This window comes from Bos taurus, chromosome 13, assembly GCF_002263795.3.
Source record: "Bos taurus isolate L1 Dominette 01449 registration number 42190680 breed Hereford chromosome 13, ARS-UCD2.0, whole genome shotgun sequence".
Lineage (NCBI taxonomy): Eukaryota > Metazoa > Chordata > Mammalia > Artiodactyla > Bovidae > Bos > Bos taurus.
In genome coordinates this window covers 61739793-61764050 of record NC_037340.1, presented here as the reverse complement: position 1 = coordinate 61764050, position 24258 = coordinate 61739793, and the positions used below count along the sequence as shown (strand labels likewise).

The following is a 24258-nucleotide window of genomic DNA, read 5'->3' as shown; positions in this document are numbered from 1 at the left end:
TTGCCATTTCCTTCTCCAATGCTTGAAAGTGAAAAGTGAAAGTGAAGTCGCTCAGTCGTGTCCAACTCTTAGGGACCCCATGGACTGCAGCCTACCAGGCTCCGCCATCCATGGGATTTTCCAGGCAAGAGTACTGGAGTGGGGTACCATTGCCTTCTCCATAAATTGGAGCAGGAGTCAGCAAATGACACCCCACAGGCCAAATCCAGCCCACAGCCAGTTTTTGTAACGAAGTTTTATTGGAACACAGCCATACCCCTTTGCTTACATATTATCTATGGCTGCATTAGCTATAAAATAGCAGAGCTGAGTAGCTGTAGCAGAGACAGTGTGGCCCACAAAACCTAAAATCCTGATCTGTCATAGAAAAAGTCTGTCAACTCTGAATTAGTTACATATATTTACATTGATAAATAAACAGGTTGAGACTTTCCTCGTGGTCCAGTAACTAAAACTCTGTGCTCCCAACACTGGGGACCCAGGTTTGACCCCTAGTCAGGAAACTAGATCCCACATGTTGTAACTATAAAGATTTCTCATGCCAACTAAGACCTGGCACAGCCAAATAAATATTTTTTTTTAAAAAAAGAAAGAAAACAAACAGGTTGAGTGAAAAAGCAAGCTGCAGAATGACAATTATGACTAAAAAATTAGAAAACAATATGTTCAAGGATTTGCATTTATGTATATGTAAGTATCCCCAAAAATGGAATAGAAGGATATACAATAATTTATGATAGTGCCTGCTAAAACTGGACAGAGTGAAACGTAGAGAATGGAACAAGAAATGTAAAGAATTTTTTAATTTTACCTGTAATACTTTATCATTTCTCTTAAAAACAAATAGAAACAGGTTATGAGGCTTAAAGCAAATAAGAGAAAACATTAACAACTGTCAATTCTGCTTCCTATATTATTCTCTGAATGTTTAAGGTTTCTGAAAAAACAAAACAAAACAAAAAACTAAACTAAAACAAACAAAAAACCAATAGCGATTTCACATTAAAACAGACAGGTTTTCTGCTTCTCTGAAAGAATGGGAATATCCTGATGGCCCCTGGCCCAGGCCCCAAGTGCCAGCAATGAGAGCTGAATGACAGCTCAGCCACCCAATGATGGGCCCAGCCACCGAATCCTCCCCAACCCACACTTTCTACTGTCTCACACCCAGCATGCTTTGCTTATCTACATTTCCTGCCTGGCTCCTGTAGGCATCTCTTGTCTATGACCAAATTTATGTATGCACACTCAGTCGTGTCCGACTCTTTGCGACCCGGTGGACTATAGCCCACCAGGCTCCTCTGTCCATGGAGTTTTCCAGGCAAGAATACTTGAGCAGGTTACCATTTCCTACTTCAGGGCATCTTCCTGACCCAGGAATCAAACCCGTGTCCTTTGTATCTCCTGTGTCTCCTGCAATGGTAGGTGGATTCTTTACCACTGTGACACCTCGGAAGCCCTTGCCACGCTAGTCCATCTTTTTAAATGACACTTACCAAGGCTCTGTAATGACATGGAATATGCTTAGCATAAATGAAAAAGCAGTTTACAAAATTAAATACAAGCAATCCCAATTGTATACAAATAAGACACACATCACAACAGCAGTAGTGGTCCACTCTGTGAGACGGGACTGCATACAGGAGATCTTCCCTGGTCCCTCAACCTTTCTATATTTTCCACATTTTCTCTAACAAGCATGTGGTATCTTTAAATGGGAAAAAAATAAAGGTCTGGCAATTCTCTAGGCTAGTCACTGTTCCTTGCAGGAACAGCCCTGCAAGGAGGGGTACCCTGTGGGTACACAGTGCATACTAATACACCTTTAATGAATGCATTCCAACGCAGTGTCCTCTAAGGTCAGATCAGGTAAACACCTGCCAACTGCCTGGCCTGGAGTTCAAGGACTCGGAGTGTCTGAAAGGCAGCCCAAGCCATAGATCACAGAGCCTAGCAGAAAAGCACCGCAACACTCAGACAAGAAGATAAAAGTGACGCCCTATTAACCAGCCCAAACCAAGTCCGTGTGCAGCTTTCTCTCAGGGGAAGCAGCTGTTTCCACTCTGCATCCACCTCATCACCATCAACATGACTCTCTTTCGCAACTGCTGCTAATTGTTCTGAAGGATCAGGACTCCTTGTTTGCCAATCCCTGAACCAATATCAAGAGAGCAAGCTCAACTCTGGGTCTATGGTTCCCATGATGGCCAGTTATCAAAATGGGAATGACACAATTTTCACAACAAGACTATCCATCTCCAATTGAAAAAATAACATCCCTGCCTGGAGAACTTTTAAAAGGACATGGAATCTGTGTTGAGAGAATAGTTCTATATCTGCGTCTATGTACATAAAATATATCTGGAGGAATGCGCAAGAGCCAGATAACAACACTGGTTGCCTGTAGGGAAAAGAGCTGGGGAGCTCAAGGCCACGAGCCGAAGGGAGGCTTTACAGTGTATATCCTTCTATACCTCTTGAATCATGTAAATATATTACCCAGTCTTAAAATCAAATTAGGGGAGGAAAAAAGATGGAAAATTTTTGTGAAATTAACTAAACTATATCCAGATGTTAAAACCCATTTTCTTTTCATCTATCCACTTTCACTGACCACCACGAATATAACGTAATAGAATGTTTTAACTGATGAACAAGGGCCCTAGGAGTAAAGCTACTTGTTCCCACTTCTTGGGGAAGTGTCATAAAAGAGCTTCTACGAGGTCTACAGCCATGGAGTCTTTAACGTTCTAATGTCAATGTTACGTGTCATGTAGCCTCAGCCATAAAAGGCATTTAGAACAAACATCAAAATAATAGACTAATAATATATATTCTGTTATTACAGGCACTGTTTATATACATAAGGGAATCTTTTTTTGTAAGCCAAACAGTTGAGTGCTCTGTCTAAACACTTTCAAACTATCTCTTACAGTACATATAAGAGCCACAGCATTTCAAACTGGCACAAATTATTTAAGGGCATTTGAGCAATCAATATCAAAAAACTGAAGGGATTTCCATGACAGTCCAATGGTTAAGATCCCACACATCCAATGCAGGGGGCACAGATTCAAACACTGGCTGGGGAACTAAGATCCTGCATGTCACACAATACAGCTAAAAATATATATATATACATACATATATATATAAAAACACTGAAATGCAATACTTGAAATGTAATACTCCCTTGAAACAGCAACTCCATTTCTAGCTACTATTTTAAGGCCATCAGTGAATAACTGAATACACGTGCAAGATGTACATACACCTTTACGTTTATCTCAGCTGCATCTCTGACCACTTAAACACTCATTGATAAGGAACTGGCTAGATTATGACATATCTCTACAATGGGAAATTATGCAATCATTAAGAATGGTAATAAACCTCTAGGTACTTACACAAGGGAAGATGTTCACGACATCTTTTTGGGAGGAAAAAAGCAGGCTACCAAACAGGACAGTTACTATGACACAATTCATGTCTACATGTGCATGCACAAGCGCAGAGACAGATGTGGAGGAAACTGTGCAAAGACAAGACACACCATTCAAGCATGAACTTGAACATTCAGCAGGTCAGGACTTGAAATTCTGCTCTGCCACTCAGCTATAACATCTTCAGAAAGTTACATTGTCATAGCTTCTTCTATAAAATGGAATTAGTAACACCACCTACCATAAGTAACTGTTATAAGGATTAAGTAAGCTAATAAATGTTAAATGCTCAGTCTAGTCCAAGATGTACAATAAACCCTCAAGAAAGGCAAATAATATTGATCTCTGGGGGTGAGCTTGCAAATTACTGTTTTTGCTTTCTTTGGCCTTTGTGATAGGTATGTGTATTTTGTTTCTTACAATCAAGCGGGGAGATGGCAATAAAAATTTTTTCTTTGGGGGAAAAAGGTCTAGTACCTTGGTTTCAGCTTACGTGTCTTAAGATGACAGACTACTTATCTGGAAAGAAACCTAGAAAGGTCACAGACAAGAAACATGATTACATAAATGCCTGGCATTATGGCAATTACAAATTGCCGCCATGAGCTCCGTCATTTGATGACCCCAACAGGCAAAGAAAGAAAGCATTTATCTAGTGGGGAAAAGAGGCAAAGAAACCAAAACATTCATAAACAATATATTCAAGTCTAGGGGACACTAATTCAGAATCAATGTGGGTCTGGGGCTTCCTTGTATTCAATAGTCACGACTCATTAAGCGCTTAATGTATATACCTCTCCTAATCCTCAAAATCACCTTTTGAGGAATAGGTATTAACCTTATTTTAAAAACAAGGATGGGAGGCTCAGAGAAATTTATTGGCTCAAGGTCACAGCAGTTAAACGGTACAGTCAGGATTCAAAACCAGGTTGTCTTATTGAAAAACTCTAAACTTACTAAACATATATACATGCATATACATGTGCGTCAATATATGCAGAGATTAAAACAATTCAAGTTGTATATACAGTGAACAAATAAATCTTCCTCCTACCCTTGGGGAGATACTTGAAGCATTTGCAAACATTAATATATGATATATTCATGCTTAATATATCTTAACTAATATAAACACTGCTTCCCCACTTTTAAAATTGAGGTGTAAGTAAGTATGTATCATCATTCTCTATCTTACTTTATAGATCTTGGAGAAACCTCCCATTCCTCCAACCCTCACCCCTGTCCCCACCTTTTAAGTAGCTGCTTAGATACCACAGTACAGTTGCCTGATAATGTCTTTGATCAGTCCCCCACTGAGGGAAACTCCAGCAGTTTTCGGTCTTTGCAAAAGTTTTTGGTCAGTGCAACAATGCTGCGGGGAATGTCCTGAGCACTGGGCTTCCCAGGTGGCTCAGTGGTAAAGAATCTGCCTGCCAATGAAGGCGATGCAAGAGAGGAGGGTTTGATCCCTGGGTCTAGAAGATCCCCTGAAGGAGGAGAGAATACTCCAGTATTCTTGCCTGGAAAATTCCATGGACAGAGGAGCCTGGAGGGCTACAGTCCATAGCGTTGCAAAGAGTTAGACATGACTGAGCATACACCATGAATGAATATACCTTTAACTATATGTGGGGGTTCTTAGCAGAAGCTACTGCTAGAGGTTTAAAGGCTATGCATGTCCTTTTGACAGAGGGCACAGTCTTACCCACTCCCTTGGCTATACCATTTATCCTCCCAACCATAGGGCACCCACCGCCCACACGACCCCAACATTCAGGGCTAATGCTCTGAACTACCACTAAGCTATGAAGCTGGAAGAGCCTGCCTGCCAGGAACTTCTTGTTCCATGTACTGATCCAGCAAAGAAATGAAACAGTCTCTCTGCTTAAAATTTATACTGTGACAGAAACTTCATCAACCAAATACAACATTTGGTCCTTGAGTAGGACTCTTTTCTGGATCTTGATTTGAATAAATTGATTATTAAAAATATATAAGACCATCAAGAAACTTCGAACCCTGAACATCAGATGATGTTAAGGAACTATCGTTACTTTTTAGGTATAAAAACGGTATTTTTTAAAGAAGGTTCTTACTCTTGACAGATACACACAAAAGCATTTTCAGATAAAAGTGACATGCTGTCTGGAACCAAAATAATCAGGGGTGAGGTCAGTGGGGTGGATAAAACGTCACAGGTGAACCAGAACTGCCGTGTGCTGATAACTGCTGGACCTGGGTAATGGGTTCACAGTTCATTATACTGTTCTATTTTTATGTATGCTTGAGTTTCCAAAATGGAAAAAAAAACAGATTGCCTTCTGACCAGTGGCACTTTTTTTTTAACTTTTAAGAAAATTTTAACTGTGGTTAAAAAAAACCCCACATATTATAAAATGTACCCTCGCAACCACTTTTAAGTGTATAGTTCAGTAATGATATTCACAGTGTTGTGCAACAGATCTCTAGAACTTTTTCATCTTGCCAAACTGAAACTCTATACCTATCAAACAGCAACTCCCCACCTCCCTGTCTCCCCAGCCCCTGGAAACCACCATTCAACCTCATGGTTCATCCGTATTGTAGCATGTGACAAGATCTCTGCCTTTTATAAGGCTAAATAACACCCCATTGTAGTATATACCATATTTTCTTTATCCATTGATATGGCCATGGACATGCGGGCTACTTGCACTTTTTGGCTATTGTCAATAATGTTGTAGTGATGATGAGTGTACACAATGACTTGTCCTTTTAATCAGACAGCCAGGCAGCTGGGCAGAGAGCCACAGCAAATTCTGTATTTGAAGGAGGGAGGTGGCCTGGAATAACAAAAAAGAGGTTCAGACACACCAGGGATTGAAACCCAGTCCAACCATTCCCAGCTCTGGGACTCCATGCAAGTTCCCTCACCCCTCTGAGCCTATTTCCTCCTCTGCAAAATGGGACTATCATGAATGCCTGGCTACTTGGGGTTGTGTGAGGATCAGAGGAGGACAGGCATGATGATGCCTGGCCCACAGGAGGTGCCTCTGCCCTGACCCAATTTACGGGAGTAAAAAACCTTGGAGATTGGAGAGAGAAGCAACACGACAGACTGAGATAATCAGCAGCAAAGTAAGCAGAAACCAGGGTGACCTGGCTCCAAAGTTCATGGCCTTTTTTCCACACCAGCATGTCCTAAATGTCAGTCACCTGACTTCACAGTTTTTGCCATATCCATACACTACCTGTACTATTATTGAGTTAAGGTTTTGCATTAAACCTACTTTTAACACACGTTTCTTTTTATAAGAAACTTTCTATCACTACCATAAATGGAAAACCAGTATCACTTGTTGTAAATGGAAGGTAACTGAAAATAAATATAAGGACACACAACAGTGTTACCAAATTCAAACTAAATAACTGCAGCTTACCTAAGGCCCCAGAACTGATCTCTCTCGGTTAGAAAGGGAACTTAGCACACGTTAAGAAAGACTGGAACCACATACTCTTCTTGACATAGTCAGAAGAGCCAAAAGAGTTTCAGAAGGAATAACTCTCAAAGTGTCAACTCAACAGAATTTAGGATGTTGTATCGGAGAGTCACCTAAAATCTTCCCCCGTCCCACCTGGTTTAACCCCTAGAATCTAATCCCATCTAAATCCTCAAAATCAGAGTCCCATTATCAACATCTCTGGTGATTCTGGTGTGTACATTAATGTCAGAGCAGCTGCCTACATATGCCACCTTTATAGTAAACAGTTTCCAAAGTTGATCAAACAGAATATCCCATAAATCACAGGATGTTTCAGTAATATAATGAATTGGCTACATTTTAAAAATTCCTTTCTGGAAGTCCATCAAAAATATCATGGTTCACTGTCTGATTCCATAAAGACATGCTTGCTCTCACAGCTCATCCACTGCACAAAACTGATAACGTACATATAGTATTTCTGGTTAATGTCACCAGCCAATAGTCTGTTCAGAGAATGAAAGGTTTAAATGTTAAAGTCTCATGTTCTGAGTCCTATTCACAAGGAATTCTGTATCAAAAAGAAAAACAGGGACTTCACTGTAGTCCAGGGGCTAAGACTCCATGCTCTCAATGCAGGGGGCCCAGGTTCAATCTCTGGTCAGGAAACTAGATCCCACATGCCACAACTAAAAATTCTGCGTGCTACAATGAAGATTGAAGATCCTGTGTACCGCAACCAAGACCTGGTGCAGTCAAATAATTAGGTAAAAGAAAGAAAAACAGATTAAGGAAACAGCAAAGAAGGCTGACAAAAATTATTAAAAGATACCTTATGGTATGTGAATTATATCTCAGAAGCTTTTTTTTTTTTTAAAGATATCTTTAGAGGGTCCTAATCAAATTTTAAGAAGGAAAAGGTACAGTTTTCCTTTTGAACTTTATAAAGTTCTAACTTTCCCTAAACTAATTTATTTAGAATTGTTCTCTAATGAGGCTGGCAGAGAAGCAAAGATGCTCACCACAGCACTATATGTGATTATTAAAAGCCAGAAACATCATCAGTGCCCACTGCTAGGGAAAATTTACTAGTTCAATATTAGTAAACATGAAAATACGGAAAAATGGTTATGAAACGTTAAATGAACATCTCCAAATGCAAAACTGGAAATACACATTGAGAGCAACTATCTGAAAAGACAACTGCAAGTGGACCAGTAAGCTGAAACTGAATCAGAATACCTTTTTCAAAGGCAATCCCTCCCCACTGAACTATTAATGTCTGCCTTTTCAACTTTGTTTAGACACTATCTTGTTAAAAACATTATTTAGGAGGCTGCCTTTACAATTACTTTTTTTTTTTTTTAACAAGGAAAGGATCCAGTTTAAAGAAATCACAAGGGGACTTGCCTGGGGGTCCAGTGGTTAAGACTTTGCCTTCCACTGCAGGGGGTATGCGGAGAAGGCAATGGCACCCCACTCCAGTACTCTTGCCTGGAAAATCCCATGGACAGAGGAGCCTGGTGGGCTGTAGTCCATGGGGTTGCTAAGAGTCAGACACGACTGAGCGACTTCACTTTCACTTTTCACTCTCATGCATTGGAGAAGGAAATGGCAACCCATTCCAGTGTTCTTGCCTGGAGAATCCCAGGGACGGGGGAGCCTGATGGGCTGCCGTCTATGGGGTCACACAGAGTCGGACACGACTGAAGCGACTTAGCAGCAGCAGGAGCAGCAGGGGGTACGGGTTCAATCCCTAGTCCGGGAACTAAGTTCCCATATGCCTCCAGGTCAAAGAACCAAAACATAAAATTCAGAAACAATACTGCAACAAGTTCAATAAAAACTTAAAAAATGATCCTCATTAAAAAAAAAAACAAACAAACTTGGACTTCCCTGGTGGTACAGTGGATGAGAATTCGCCTGCCAATGCAGAGGACATGGGTTCGATCCCTGCTCCAGGAAGATTCCATGTGACATGGAGCAACTATGGAAGCCCGTTGCCTAGAGCCTGTGCTCTGCAACAAGAGACGCCACCACCATGAGAAGCCTGAGCACCACGACTAGAGAGGAGCCTCCACTCTCAGCAACTAGAGAAAGCTTGTCAACAGCAAAGAAAACCCACTGCAACCAAAATATTGTTTTAATTTTAAAAACATCATCAGAAACGTAAATACAAACTTATGCAAAGATAATCTTTAAGACGTTCACTGTAGCATTACTCATAGCATTAAGTTTTGAAACCAGCCTAAACGACAATGATTAGGGAAACAGGTGAGAACTGCATATCCATGAGATAAAACACATTTAGGAATGCATTTTCCTTTGGACAGTAAGATGATTTAACAGGTAGTTATTTCTGGGTGAATCTTAGTTAATCTTTTTAGGATTTTCCTCATTTTTCCTCAGTGGACATTATTTTTATAGTCAGGGGGAAAAATATTAAAAAAAAAATGCTGACAATTGAAGAAATAAGGAGGGAAAAACACCATGTATTTCTTGGGCTAGAATCTAACCTGCTATTGCAGATCTTGCAAAACCCGTAACTATTTCCACCAAGAACTATCTTCTTGCGGTTATCTTAAGTAACTCAAGCTGACGTTTTAGCTTATCTGGATGGAATCTTTTATGATTTACTAGCTAGACTTTTTTGCTTAGGTTATTAAATGTGTTCTCAAGTAATGATTACTGCAGTCCCCTATGCTGCTGGAGACAGTACTATGAGCTTTAGCCTCTGTTTAATTTATATCACACATGAAAGCCTCAAAGCAAGTCCTTCCAGAAACCAGTGCTGAAGGGGATGAAGGACCCCAGGGTGGGTAACAGCATGTCCAGTCTCAGCTCCCAAGAATCTATTACGACTTCTATTTCACTTGGACCCACTTCCATTTCTACACTATGTTCGAATATGACAAAATGCAACTGCTGCAAATATCTTGCCAAAAATTATAAAAATAAAACCACACCCACCACAATTATCACTGATGCTCTCTAATGCAAACTATGATTTAAATAAACCAGCATGCTAAAGATAGACGTGCCTGTGTGTGAAGCGCTCTCCGTCTGCTATCAGTGTAACAAAGTGAGGAGACACAGTGTGTCACCAAGACTAACTGAGCCTTAAACAAGAACATCCCAAGCAGCAATGCAGATGTCTGTGCTGATAAGATGAGCTGACAGTAAGGATCTCTGACTGCCAAGACAGAGCTCTCAAAGCCCCACCCTGGAAGGCCTGGGAGAAAGCACTGCATCAAGTCACCAAGGAAAAGGAAAAGATTACCCAACTCAAAGCTGTCTTTCAGGCAGCGCTGGAAGAGCCTTGGAAGACCACCCCATGTCCATTTTGCCTATACAGATACTGAGGGCCAGAGATGCTGAGTTACTTGCCTTGGGTAACACAGCAAATGGCAGAATTGTGCTTATAATTCATGTCTCCACCCAGATCCCGCTGCCTTTTCACATCAGAATTTCCTGTGATGGTACAGGCTTTGATCAAGAACTCTTTCTAAGATTGCGGAGATAAGGGGATATAGAAAAGAAAATCCCACCCAGCAGACAGGGAGAGCTGAGGCTCAACAAAGGGAATCTTTTGCAATTAGTCAGCTGGTGGCATAGGACTTTAGCCAGCTTCTCCTCATTGGTACAGATGTTATCACCAGAATCTAGAAGCAGTTCAGGCCTGAATGATTCAGAATACAAGCTCACAGTGCCTACCTGCTTCATGTTTCAGGCCTGAGTTAAAGCTAAGAAGAGGGACAGGTAGCCTATCTCACCAATCAGGTTATCTGTCTGATGCCTGCCAGTCAAGTAATTGACATCCAGAATTATATTCAAACACCAAGGGTTTTCCCCCTGATTTCTTCAGTCATTCTATGAAGTCCCTTTTCCTTCATCAGCATTTGAAGTTAGTCACCCAGGTACAAAAGGGAAAGAAAGGCCTTTGACAAGACATCAGGGAGGTGCTGCCCACCTGAAAAACAGATGAACAAGGAGTGGCTGAAGAGCAGTAGACGCGGGGTCAGCAGGCTTGGGTAAGTTATTTGACTTTTCTGTGCCTCTACTTTCCTCTTCTGGAAAATGGGATTCATAACAGTACTCAGTTACCAGGCTGCTGTGAGGACTAAACGAGACAATGCATGTAAAGAAAGGACAGCATTTGGATCAATAAATGTGAGGTATTCCTGTTACAGGTATACCTTGGAGATACTGCAGATTTGGCTCTGGACAACTATAATAAAGCAAATCTTGGAATAAGGCAGGTCACACAAATTTTTTGGTACCCCAGAGCATATAAAAGTTATGTTTACACTATACTGTTGTCTGTTAAGTGTGCAAGAGTATTATGTCTAATGAAACAATACAATTGTTTTATTAAAATGCAATTGTTAATTTAAAAATACTTTATTGCCCCCAAAAATGTTAACCATCACCTGACAACACAGGGTTCCCACAAACCTTCAAATTGTAAAAAATGCAGTATCTGTGAAGCACAATAAAACAAGGAAAGCCTGTACTTCTATTACCATCATGTCTGGTTAAGTCCTAGTTTTGTGACTTATTACTGAAGAGGTGCATCACCAGCGTTAATGGACCCAGAAAACACCCTGGGGGTGCGCACCTTGGTAAAATGCAGACTGGTTGACTATATCTAGACATAAATTCTACATTTCTAATAAGCTCTCAGGGCACATGGGTGCCTTGATCATACAGAACAGCCCTGGACCAACAAGGATCTAGCTAGCCCTGCACCTACCAAGTATCTAATATTAGTGACCAAAATGAATGCTCTCTCAATGCTTCATCTGTAAACTAGGTAAAATGCATGTGCCACATGATCTCAACTAACTAAACATTAGTACACAAGAATGTGCAGGAAAGAGCATTCTAAACTGAAAACAAAGCTAGACAAGCGGAGGTGGTAAATTATTAGTCTTACTATTCACAGTGCTGAATCTACAACATTGTGAAGTCTAAATTTACCAAGGCAGTTATTAGCATAAATGAAAAGGCAGCTCAAATTCCCTTGCTTCGAAGAGATACTCCATTCAAGGATGCTCTAGGAATTCTAGCAGAACACAACAGCTTCTCAAGGGATTCCCAAATCAAAAGCTCTGAAACTTTAGAAATGTCATTTGATGGCCAAGAAAGAACCACTATAGCAGGCAGACTGTGGCCATTTGAGGCACTGAACTTCACAAGTGATTCCATTCTGTCTCCCAGAGTTGGCCAGCCTTCCCCCAGGAACCTTCATCAGCAAAGATCTTGAGTTAGGACAGCAACGCCAACAGCAATGAAACAGATGGGCACTGCCCTGGCACAGCCTGTACCTGCCACTCCACAAGCTGGCAAAGAGCCAGACTTCAAGAACAGTAGGGCTTCTGATGTCCGGGGGGGGGGGCTTCAAACAGACACACCTGGCTGTCTATCCTGTAGGATCTCCTCCCCAGAGGCTCTAAGTGGGATGTTTATACCTTGTGCCTCTCCTCCAAGGGTTCACGGGAACCAGAGCTAATTCTTCCACACAGGGCACCTTACCAAAAAGCTGTCTTATCATTTTCAAGGCAGATGGCACCAGCAACATCTACCTAATTGCTCAGGCCAAAAACTCAGAAATCATCTATGATTCCTTGCCCTCAACCACCATCCCGCTGGTTTCACCTCCACAACACATCCCCAATCCATCCTCTCATACCATCTCTACTGCCAACACCCTAGAAAGCCACCATCACCTCTCACTTGGCCTCTGAGCGACTGTCCAGGCTGCCATTCTTATACCTCTTAAAATTCACTGGCCACAGAGGCCAAAGTGATTTTTAAAAAACACAAAACAGATCATATCACTTCCTTCTTAAAGCCTTCAATGCTTTCCCATTGCTTCTGGAATAAAAGCCCACCTCTGTGCTCTGGGCTACAGGCCTGCAGGACCTGAAGCCTCACCCCCACCCATCCCCCACATGCCCACTTGCTCCGGCCACTCTGAGTCTTCTTTTGGTTCCCAGAATTTACCAAGCTTATTCCCACCTAAGAGGCTTTACCCCTGCTCTTCTGCCATTTTCAAATGGCTGGCCACAAATCTCAGCAAAAATGTCATCACCCTAGAGTAACCTTCTTGGACCACCCAGTTTAAGTGGCAGCACCCCCATGGAGAAGTTACTCTCTATGACACACTGTTTTACTGTTTTCAGAGTACTTATTTCCATTCATTTACCGGTTTCTTCTTCTGATACTGCCATTAGAATGGAAGCTGCATGTGAGCAAGGACCTCACCTACCTCTTGACCATCACAGCTCCAGGCTAGAACTGCACCGGACACACACCACGTGTTCAGCAAGTGAATGAAACTGAACCAGTAGGGCGAGAGCACTGAACTTGCAGTCAGAAGGCCTGGAGGTCAACGTGAAATGGGCCACCCACTAGCAGCCTGGCTTCTTACCCCAGGTCCCTCAACTGCAAAATGGGAATCTCAATCTGCACCTTCCTGTCCTCACAGGGTTACTGATAGACCAAATGAGTGAAGACACATTTAAGCATTCTTGTAAACCATTAGGCACCATAAAGAGGGCACTGTATTATTAACCAGCACAACAGAAGGTTCTTTCTCAGAGACCCATAAATCAGTGGATAAAGGGCTTAGAGAGCAAGCCAAGACTTCTAGCCCAGGCACCCAACAGAAACCTAAGGACACAAGAGATGTGAAACCACATCTTTACACCAAGGAGGGGAAAACACAAGACATGAACTCACATCAAATTCAATTGAAATGCTAGTGATTTGCAAATTAAGCTCCGAGGTCCTTGAAGAATGTGGAGTTGGGGCTGATCTCCACATGCCCCACGTGCTTGGCAAATAGGATTTGGTAAACATTTACTGAACTGCGAGTCCAACAACCAGACTTGGCATCTGACCATCAGCTTTCGTTTTTCTTTGCAATCCATTCTGACATGGGATTACAGGTTCTTGGGGCAACCCTGTAACAGTGACATTTACACCATACTATGATAGCTACTGTTTCATGAATTCAGTGACCCTGTGAAGTTGACAAGACCTAGTATCATCAGCATATGCTTTAATTTATTCATTCACTAACCATCATTGGAATATAAAGCATAATTCAGGTTATTTAGGCTGCTGCTGCTGCTAAGTCGCTTCAGTTGTGTCTGACTCTGTGTGACCCCATAGATGGCAGCCCACCAGGCTCCCCGTCCCTGGGATTCTCCAGGCAAGAACAATGGAGTGGGTTGCCATTTCCTTCTCCAATGCATGAAAGTGAAAAGTGAAAGTGAAAGTTGCTCAGTCGTGTCCGACTCTTAGCGACCCCATGGACTGCAGCCTACCAGGCTCCTCCATCCATGGGATTTTCCAGGCAAGAGTACTGGAGTGGGGTGCCATTGCCTTCTCCGTTATTTAGGCTATGTTAGGCCTAAATAACAATAGCTAATGCTTACCAAAACTGCCAGGCACTTCACATGTATTAGGCGTACATAAATCCTCACAACAGCCATGGGTGGTGGATACTATTATTACCCTACTTTTCTAGATGCTGAAACTGTAGCACAAAGAGCTAAAGCAAATTACTCAGTGGCACACAACTTAGAAGCAGCAGAGCCAAGATTTGAAGCCAGGCAGCTTCATTCCATGCTTTTAAACCACTAGCATGCCATCAGAATTGACAATAGCACTAAAACGACCCATTAGCTTACTCCTCTCATTTTAAAGAGGAGGGGTCAGGAGAACAGAGAAACCCCTTTAAACATTCCAACTCTGTTCTGAAGTTCACACTTTGATGGTATCTATTTAACTGAAGCTTTATGTAAGATCTTGTTTCCTCGTCAGTGGAAGAAAAGCCTCTAGCCACAGCAGTCAGAAGGAACAAAAGAACCGCTGAGAAATCAGAGATATCAGGGTACGGAGAAGAAAATACAGGATTTACCTGGAAGTGTGTCCAGCTCCATCACTTAATAGGTATAAAATTCTTAGGCAAGTCATTCACTTTTCTTAGCCTCAGTTTCCTCATCTTCGAAATGGAGATGACATCACCACCTACCTGGCAAAGTCTATGTGAAGATTAAATGAGATAATATACCTGAAAAGTGCTTCTTAATCATATACAGCTGACCCTCAGTATTTGTGGGGAATTGGTTGCAGGAGCCCCAGTGGATACCAAAATCCATGGATGTTCAAGTTCTTTATACATAAAGGTGAAGTACATAACTTCGTTTAAAAAAAATCGCATCCACACAGTTCAAACTTGTGTTGTTTAACGGCCAATCACACTTGGAAATAGCTATTACTGTTTCAAGCACTTCTCAAAAGACAGAAACATAACTCTTTGTCTTCTGGAAGAGTCAACAAGACCTAAGTAAAAAAATAAAACCATAACCTCAACTATCAACAAGGACTTGACCCCAGGGTTTCCCCCACCAGGACTATTTTGCATAAATCCACACCACCTCCCTTGCTCTTAGCAGAATGAAGAAGTAAAACTGAGAGGGGATGTCAACAAGGGAATACATCCATATGAGCTGGTGCACTACATACCTAAACCCTACCTGTCTCAAAGTCAACCCCTCCAGGAAGCTTTACTCAAACCACCCCACATGCCTCCTAACAGCTTGTTGAGCACTTACTATGTGCCAAGCTACTTGACATACCCGTCTTACTGATTCCCACTGCAGTTCATTAACGCATTTTACAGATAAGAAAAGAAGGCTCAGAGATTAATTTGCCCAAGCCAACACCATTACTAAGTGGAGATGCAGAGTCTCAAATTCAGACACTCGGACTTCAAGTTGGACTCTTGGCCCTTCTCCTCCCCACTGAGGGAACTTCCAGCATACACGGCTCAATATGTTAAACACTCCGAGCAGCAAGTGTTAGGACCCCACTGGGCAAACAGGTCAACTGAGGCCAAGAGGGAAAGGGACTTGCCCAAGGTCACACAGTGAGCCAGGGGCAGCGCCAAGATTCGGACCCCAAGCTTTCCCTTTCCCACCTCCCTTACCGCTTCCCCTCTCCCTCCCGCTTCTCCCCAGAGCTCCGTCTCTGACTTCCACTCCTCGCGGCCGGGTCTAGGATCGGGCCGCACTCCCGCTTGGGGGAGAAGGGGACGAGGCCGTCCGGACTGCCTGAAGATGCCCAGGAGGCAGGGCAGAAGATGCTCCCGCTGCCGGAGCTGCAAAGCCTGTCGGTGGTGCCGCCGCGGGCCTCCAAGGGAAGATACCATGCGGCGGAAAGATCGGCCCTGCCCAGCAGCCCTGCGGCTCCACCCCGACTCACCTGCAGCCCGAGCTGAAAGCGGGCGGCTGCGGGGGCGGCGGCGAGCCGTAGGCTCAGCCGTTGGCTCAGCCGTTCCCCGCTGCCCCGGATGGGGAGAGAAAGAGGCCGCTCACTTCCTTAGCAACCGGCTCGGCGACCTACTTCCTTAGCAACCAGTGTCAATTTCAATAACTTTATTGAGACACGAATGACAGTCATTGACAGTCTGTCAGGCAGGGCAGGGAGGGGCCGGGCCCTGCCAGGTACTGGCCCTTAGTAGGTACCCAAGACCCTTCGGTCCTTTCACCCATCTAAGGGGGTGTGAGACGAGCGATACACGGTCTGACTCCGCCTGCTAGTATCTCGTGCCTCAGTTTCTCCATCTGTAAAATGTAACGCACTGGCTTTGTTGCGCCCTTTGGCCTTTTCTAAAGTGCTTTCATGTCTCAAACTCCCATTTAGAGTCCAACAGACCACTCAACCAAAAATTTAACAATCATTCCTGTCCCTTCTTTCTCCTTCGCATGCCCCTCCCACCCCATTAAGTCAGTCACCGCGTCTCTTATTTAGAGTGTGTATGTGCATGCGTTAGTCGCTCAGTCGTGTCCGACTCTGCGACCCCGTGGACTGTAGCCAGCCAGGCTCCTCTGTCCTTGGAATTCTCCAGGCAGTTCTCCAGGCAAACTCTGGAGTGGGTTGCCATTCCCTTCTCCAGGGGATCTTCCTGACCCAGGGATCAAATCTGGTCTCCTGCATTGCATGCAGATTCTTTATCGTCTGAACCAGTACCTCTCAAATATTTCTCCTATCCACCTTTCTCTATCCCCAGTGCCATCACATCAGGCCAGGTGTTACCCTCATCTCTAGCCTCCCTGACATAGTTAAGCTCTACTCCTACTCCTGTGTCCGGCCCTGACCTCCCAATCTATTTTCCACAAGGTGGCCAAAGTGATCATTTTAAAGCAGATTGGGTCACATTATGCTCAATACCATTTAATGGACTTCCATTTCTTTCAAAATCAAGTCCAAAGCCCTTACTACTTTCTACAGAATCAGTAAAACTCCGTTCTAGCTACGTTCGCCTCTAAGGCCAGGTTCCATACCCCCTCCCCCAGGAACTCGACCTGCTGTTACCCACTGCCACGTGCTGTTGTATCTGCCATGCTTGGTCCATAGTAGGTGCTCGATAAATACGTGGGGTCTGTACATGCTCAGTCATGTCCAACTCTTTGCCACCCCATGGACTGTGGTCTTCCAGGCTCCTCTGCTCATGGAATTTTCCAGACAAGAACACTGGAGAAGGTTGCCATTTCCTACTCCAGGGTATCTTTCCTGACCCAGGGATCAAACCCTTGTCTCAGATGTCTCCTGCATTGGCAAATGGATTCTTTACCACTAGTGCCATCTGGGAAGCTCTGAATACCTGTTTGCCACCCTACACCCTACCTTTGTCTAATATGGCAAATATTGCTACTTGCTCCCCTCACATTATTTTCTGGCTCCTAAACACACAATTAGACAACATTTCCCAACCTTCCCGGTGGTTCAGACCAAGTTCTGGCCAGATGAATATGATATATGCCATTCTCAGGCCTAACCCATAAAAACCTCTCATATAATTGTTTATACTTCCTCAGCTATAAGGTGAAGGACTTTAAAGGACTTGAAAGTGAAGGACTTAAAGGCTCTAGGAGATGGCTGAGTTGCAGAATAGGAGGAATCTGGATCAATGAGACACTTCTTAGTAGACAGCTGTCCAAACTAGACAAGAAAATAAACTTTTACTAGATTCTGCTACTGAGACAAGGAGAATTTTTGTTACAGCAGTTAGCTGGCCCCAACTAAGATACCAGACTCTGAGTCATCCTTTGGGTCCTTATTTCCCTTCACATGTTAACCTACTTTATGTGCCTACCCAGCATTATTCAATATAGTTAAGTCAATGAATCATGTTTACCCTATAATAACTACAAACACTGTTTCTACTGAACCCAATAATGTGGGTTTATGTTTTATTTCTTCCACACTTTTTCATTTGTTCTCTTTGTAGCGATTGCTATTTTTTTCTATACGTCTTAAACTTCTTTAGAAATTGTGTCTTCAACTTCTATTAGAAATTGTGTTTAATGGACTGAGCTAATTTTCTCATTGTTTTTCTCTTTCATCCCTCTTTTTGGCTTTTTTTGTTCTACTCTCTGGGAGATTTCCTCAACTTTAGCATCCATTTCTTCTACGAAAGGATTCTGGGCTCACCTTTCAGTTATCAATATTCCTCTCTGCAGACGTTAGATCGTAACTTCCTCCTCCCGTTAAAGTCAGTACTTCTCCTCTGTCTCTGTCTGCCGTAAGTCTGCCAAAATTTCTGGACCACTGATGTCTGCATCCTCTTCTATTCACATTGTGGGCTGATACATTTTTTATTCCTTACTGTCATATAAGCAGGAGTCAAGGAGAGAAAAAAATCAATCAATACTAGATGTCTATATTTATAATTTTTAAAAAACAGGTACATAAGGAGTATAAATAGCTAGTTCAGAGAAAGGGTATAGAAAACATGGCTTTCAAACATAAAAAGATGCTCTGCTCACTCATATTAAAGGAAATGAAAATTGAAATAACATTGAGAATTTTTTTCACTTATCAGAAAGAAAAAAACTTTGATAAGGGCCTGTTGATGACAGCCTGGTCTTGCTTCTGTCCTTAGCAAGCTATATAAAACTGTGTAGAAAAACAGGATTAGTAATAATAGTACTAAAGTATAGGGTGATCATCTCATCCTTGTTTGCACAGAACTTTTCCTGTTTGCTATGAGTCAAAAGTCCCATCTCCCAGGGAATTCCCTGGCAGTCCAGTGGTTAGGATTCTGAGCTTTCGCTGCCAAGGACGTGGGTTCAATCCCTGGTCAGTGAACTAAGATCCCATAAACCACACAACATGGGGGAAAAAGTCCCATCTCCCAAGAAAACTCTCAGCTGGGCAAACCAGGGTGGTTATTCACCCTAGTATGGTGGGGTACTATTTTGATATATTACTTATTATGTTTCCATTTGCTTTCACACTGTGACCCCTTTTCCACCCAACTTAGACTTTGAGACAATTATTGCTCAAGAAAGAGTTGCTTCAGCAGAAAAATAGAGAAAGGATGTTCTGAATTCTAAAATCCTGGAGAGAGGACTCACGACATGGAAGAAGTCATTACAAGTCAGAGCAGGGCTCCCAAGCTCCCCAGTTCTGGAGACTTGCTAAGTTTGAGGGAGAAGAAAGAGGGTGATAATGCAGCAGCAGGGAAAGAGGTCAGTAGGGCCAGGATAAGTGGGTCCTGATATGGAGACATCATGTGGACCAAAGCAGAGACCCCTCCACTCCAGCTCCCCTGCAGAGCAAACTCCAGCCTAGAAACGATCTGGTCTAATTCCAGTGAACGCCACTGTGTCAGTTCATTTTAAGCAGTAGTAATCAACTCTGGCTGATGATAAGCAGAAACACAATTCATTAAATAAGAAGTTCAAGGACTACCCTCATAGTCCAGTAGCCAACACCCCGCACTCCCCAAGCAGGAGGCACAGGTTCAATCCCTGGTCAGGGAACTAGATCCCACATGCCACAGCTATGAGTTCACATGTCACGACTAAAACCCAGAACAAACAAATAAATAAAAAAAGAGAGAGAGAGAAGTTCAAAACTCATCAGGAAACTTCTAGAAGTGGGCAGGAATGACAAGACCAGGTCATGTGACACCTTATACCATGGAGTCGTCTGGTAAGGACATTGGGTACCCAACTTTCACCACAGATATCTGGCCATGGGCACTATCTCAACATCATTCTCACCTACCCTCCACATGAGGTTTGCTGGCAGTCTCAGCTTCTTTGTAACCCAAGCTCTGATTGGTTGAGTCTGACTCACATGCCCATCTCATACCTGCAGTGGGAACTATAAAGGCAAATACCTGGCTTTTGGCTTCTGTGGTGGGAGAAGACTGCCTTCATTTACAAAATGAGAATTACTTGAATATAAGAAAGGGATTCTGTTGTTGTTCAGTTTCTCTGTTGTGTCTGACTCTGCAACCCCGTGGACTGCAGCATGCCAGGCTTCCCTGTCCTTCACCATCTCCCAGAGTTTGCTCAAACTCATGTCCATTGAGTCGGTGATGCCATCCAACCATCTCATCCTCTGTCGCCCCCTTCTCCTTCCGTTCTTAGGCAAGAAAAAATCCAATTATAATCAGACATCTCTTTACCAAAGATCTCCATCAGTCCTCCTCCTCACTGTCATTCAGTGAAGACACCTCTCCCCAGCAGCCTCCATGAACCCAGTAGCCACCTAGCTGGAACGAAGCTCACTGTGTCATGAAACTTTGCTCAGTCCCTATCTGACTTGTCTTGTGAAGACATCTCATTTTAATGGCCAGGAGCATCATGAATCCTCTGTGACAGAGGAGAGCACTGGGTACCTAAGGGTTGGGGGCAGAAGGGCTATGAGGACACAGATCTGTGGGTACCTGTCAAGCGTGGAAATGAGTGTAGCCAGCTTGCAGTCTCCTCCTAAACCAGGAGAAAGACAAAACACAACCCAGAAACCCATGGATAATTTTGTTTTGCTCTCACCCAGGGAAGATAACTTCTGATAGACTCCATACAGGGTTGACAAATGGCAGATGGCTGGCTCCCCATTGCAAGAGTAAAAATCACCAAATTTCCTTCCTTTTCTTGACATTCTAGAGCAGTGCTATCCAACAGATCTTTCCACAGTGGTGGAAAAATTCTATATTTGATGGTGTCAAATACAGCCACCAGCCATGTATGGCTATTGAGTGAGATGTGGCCGGTACTACTGAGGAATTGAATTTTATTTATTCTACTTGAATTAATTTAAGTTTATATGGCCAGGAGTGGGTGGTGGCTACCGTATTGGATAGCACAACTCTGGGATATGAAAAATGACAAGCATGACTGTGGGGTCCAAATGGCCTTGGGTTTGAATCCCAGTTCCACCTCCACCAGATAGCTGAGTGTCCCAGTACAAGTCACGTTATCTCTCTGGCACTCAGTTTCCTCATCTGAAAAATGGGGCTATTAATGCCACTGCTCAGGTTTATTGTGAGGATAATGGACATACAGAATGGAAGAGTGCTTGACACTTAATAGGTGCTCCAAAAAATGGTGACTCTTTTTCCCTTCTTTATTGAGTGAGGGTCATGGCTTCCTCCAGGCAAACAATAGTTGCAGTGTACGGAGTCCTACCAGTTACAGAGTTTAGTCTTCTTGGAAATTTCATACCAGTTGGGGAAGAGGGTTGGAAAGGGATTGTGTAAAAAGACGGAGAAGGTAAGTGAAATAAGTCAGGCAGAAAAAGATAAATACCATATAACCTTACTTCTGTGTGGATTCTAAAACAAATAAGCAACGAAACAAAAACCAAACTCATGGATATAGAAAACAGATTGGTAAGTTGCCTGAGGCAGGGGGTGAGGGTTGGTGAGGTAGGGGAAGCGAGCTAAAAGGTACAAATTTCCAATTATAAAATGAACGCAATGGTGACGTGTAGCATGGTGACTAGAGTTAGTAATTCTGTATTGCACATTTGCAAGAAGCTAGGAGACTGGATCTGGAAAGTTCTCATCACAAGAAAAAAATTGTTGTGACTGTGTGTGGTGACAGATGTTAACTGGGCTTGCTGTGATGATCATTTTGCAATACATATATACAAATATGGAATCGTCACATTGCACACCTGAAATTAACATAATGTTATGTCAATGGGAAAAAAAGAGTGCAAAGGGAATGATCTATGAGAATGAGAAGAGATGGCATCCCAGTGCCCCTTTCAGGAAGAAACAAGATGCTGAGTTTGGACACAGGCCAAGCACCTGAGACATACTTGATGGTCCTCGCTTGGCTGAGCGCCCAGGTTCAGTATAGATGAGACGCTGGGATCTGAAAGAGGCTCTAAGGGCTGGGAATCAAGCTAATGTCTTCTAAATTCACATCTTGATGTTTCCTGAAGAAAGCCAGACAGAAGTTGGCCGGTAATGCTTCCTCCTCAGGCACTTAACTGGCTGTACAACCTTGGGCAAATTTGTTCACCTTCTGGACCTTGTTTCTTTACATGTTTCCTGCAAGGTTGCTGTGAGAATTCACCCAGAGAATGGGAGGGAAACTGCTTTTCCAACTGTCAGTCACCATAAACGGTAGAAGATGAAGATAAACCGATGATGTTTAAAATCTCAGAGCCAGAAGGATGTTGTGGAAGCCTGATGACAGAACCAGAACTAGAATTGATGTCCCAGGACAGGGTCTTGTCTTGTTTCTCATCATCTGGCATGACACAGGTATTTAAAAGCAAATATTATCACCATTCACCTTTAAATTAGCAGATTTTAATGCCTAATACTTGGTGTTGGCAAGAATGGAGAGAAGAGAACTTTCACCCCACTGCAGATGGGATGAAATTGGCACAAATTGTAAGGAAAATTAACAAGATGACTAAGAATCATTTGAGTCAGCCCATATCACTTCTAGGAATCAATTACAAGAAAATAATGAAAGATGATCCTAAAGATTTAGACGCAAGCATGTTAATCCCAGCTTCATTTATACTTATCATGTCCAATATTCACTTCACTTCACTCACTTATTATGTCTAACATTAGGGGAATGGATAGATAAACTAAGTTATTGATATGTCAGTAACAGGGACATAAAGTTTCCATTGAAAATAATTTTTGAAGAGCATCAAATGATACGTAGGAATGCTCCAGAAAATATAATGAGGAGGAGAGTAGGATGTGTATATCCATCAGGAAAACTTTTAATGTCCCATGGTGGTCATCAAGAAACAGTCTCTTAGGCAATCAACAGAATGGAAAAGAAAACCTACAGAAAATATTTACAAGTCATATGACTGATAAGGGGTTAATGTTCAGAACATGTAAAGAATCCCTACAACTTGACAATAAAAAACAAATAACTCAATTAAAAACTAGGCAAAGGCTTGACATTTCCTCAAAAAAGGTATACAAATGATCAATAGACATGTGAAAATATGCTCAAAAAATGCTCAAAATCAATCACTGAGTTCAGTTCAGTTCAGTAGCTCAGTCGTGTCTGATTCTTTGTGACCCCATGAATTGCAGCACGCCAGGCCTCCCTGTCCATCACCAACTCCCAGAGTTTACTCAAACTCATGTCTATCGAGTCGGTGATGCCATCCAGCCATCAAATCCTCTGTCGTCCCCTTCTCCTCCTGCCCACAATCCCTCCCAGCATCAGGGTCTTTTCCAATGAGTCAACTCTTTGCATGAGGTGGCCAAAGTACTGGAGTTTCAGCTTTAGCATGAGTCCTTCCAATGAACACCCAGGACTGATCTCCTTTAGAATGGACTGGTTGGATCTCCTTGCAGTCCAAGGGACTCTCAAGAGTCTTCTCCAACATCACAGTTCAAAAGCATCAATTCTTCAGCACTCAGCTTTCTTCACAGTCCAACTCTCACATCCATACATGACCACTGGAAAAACCATAGCCTTGACTAGACGGACCTTTGTTGGCAAAGTAACGTCTCTGCTTTTGAATATGCTATCTAGGTTGGTCATAACTTTCCTTCCAAGGAGTAAGCGTCTTTTAATTTCATGGCTGTAATCACCATCTGCAGTGATTTTGGAGCCCCCCAAAATAAAGTCTGACACTGTTTCCACTGTTTCCCCATCTGTTTCCCATGAAATGATGGGACCAGATGCCATGATCTTAGTTTTCTGAATGTTGAGCTTTAAGCCAACTTTTTCACTCTGCTCTTTCACTTTCATCAAGAGGCTTTTTAGTTCCTCTTCACTTTCTGTCATAAGGGTGGTGTCAGCTGCAAATCTAAGGTTATTGACATTTCTTTCGGCAATCTTGATTCCAGCTTGTGCTTCTTCTAGTGAAATACAAATCAAACCATAAATTAAGAGCTATAACAAGTGTTGGAGAAGATATAGAGAAATTGGATCCTTATGCTCTGTTGGTGGAAATGTAAAATGGTGCAGCTGCTGTGGAACTCAGCATTGATTTCCTCAAAAAACTAAAAATAGAATTAATATACAATCCAGCAATTTCACTTCTAG

At 42.7% G+C, this 24258-nt stretch overlaps 1 protein-coding gene across 4 annotated transcripts in view; it reads right to left on the bottom strand.

Moving 5' to 3' along the window:
* Positions 1 to 16270, bottom strand: part of KIF3B (kinesin family member 3B) — a 39994-nt gene extending 23724 nt beyond the window's left edge. The window contains exons 1-3 of one of the 4 annotated variants that reach the window (XM_025000457.2): positions 16181 to 16270; positions 14835 to 14958; positions 10875 to 11024 (exon numbers count right to left, since the gene is read on the bottom strand). The gene's annotated coding sequence lies outside the window, so the exon portion shown is untranslated. The remainder of the gene's footprint in view (positions 1 to 10874; positions 11025 to 14834; positions 14959 to 16180) is intronic. The other 3 variants (XM_025000458.2, XM_025000454.2, NM_001110788.1) reach the window with 3 other exon arrangements.
* Positions 16271 to 24258: the final 7988 nt, after the last annotated feature.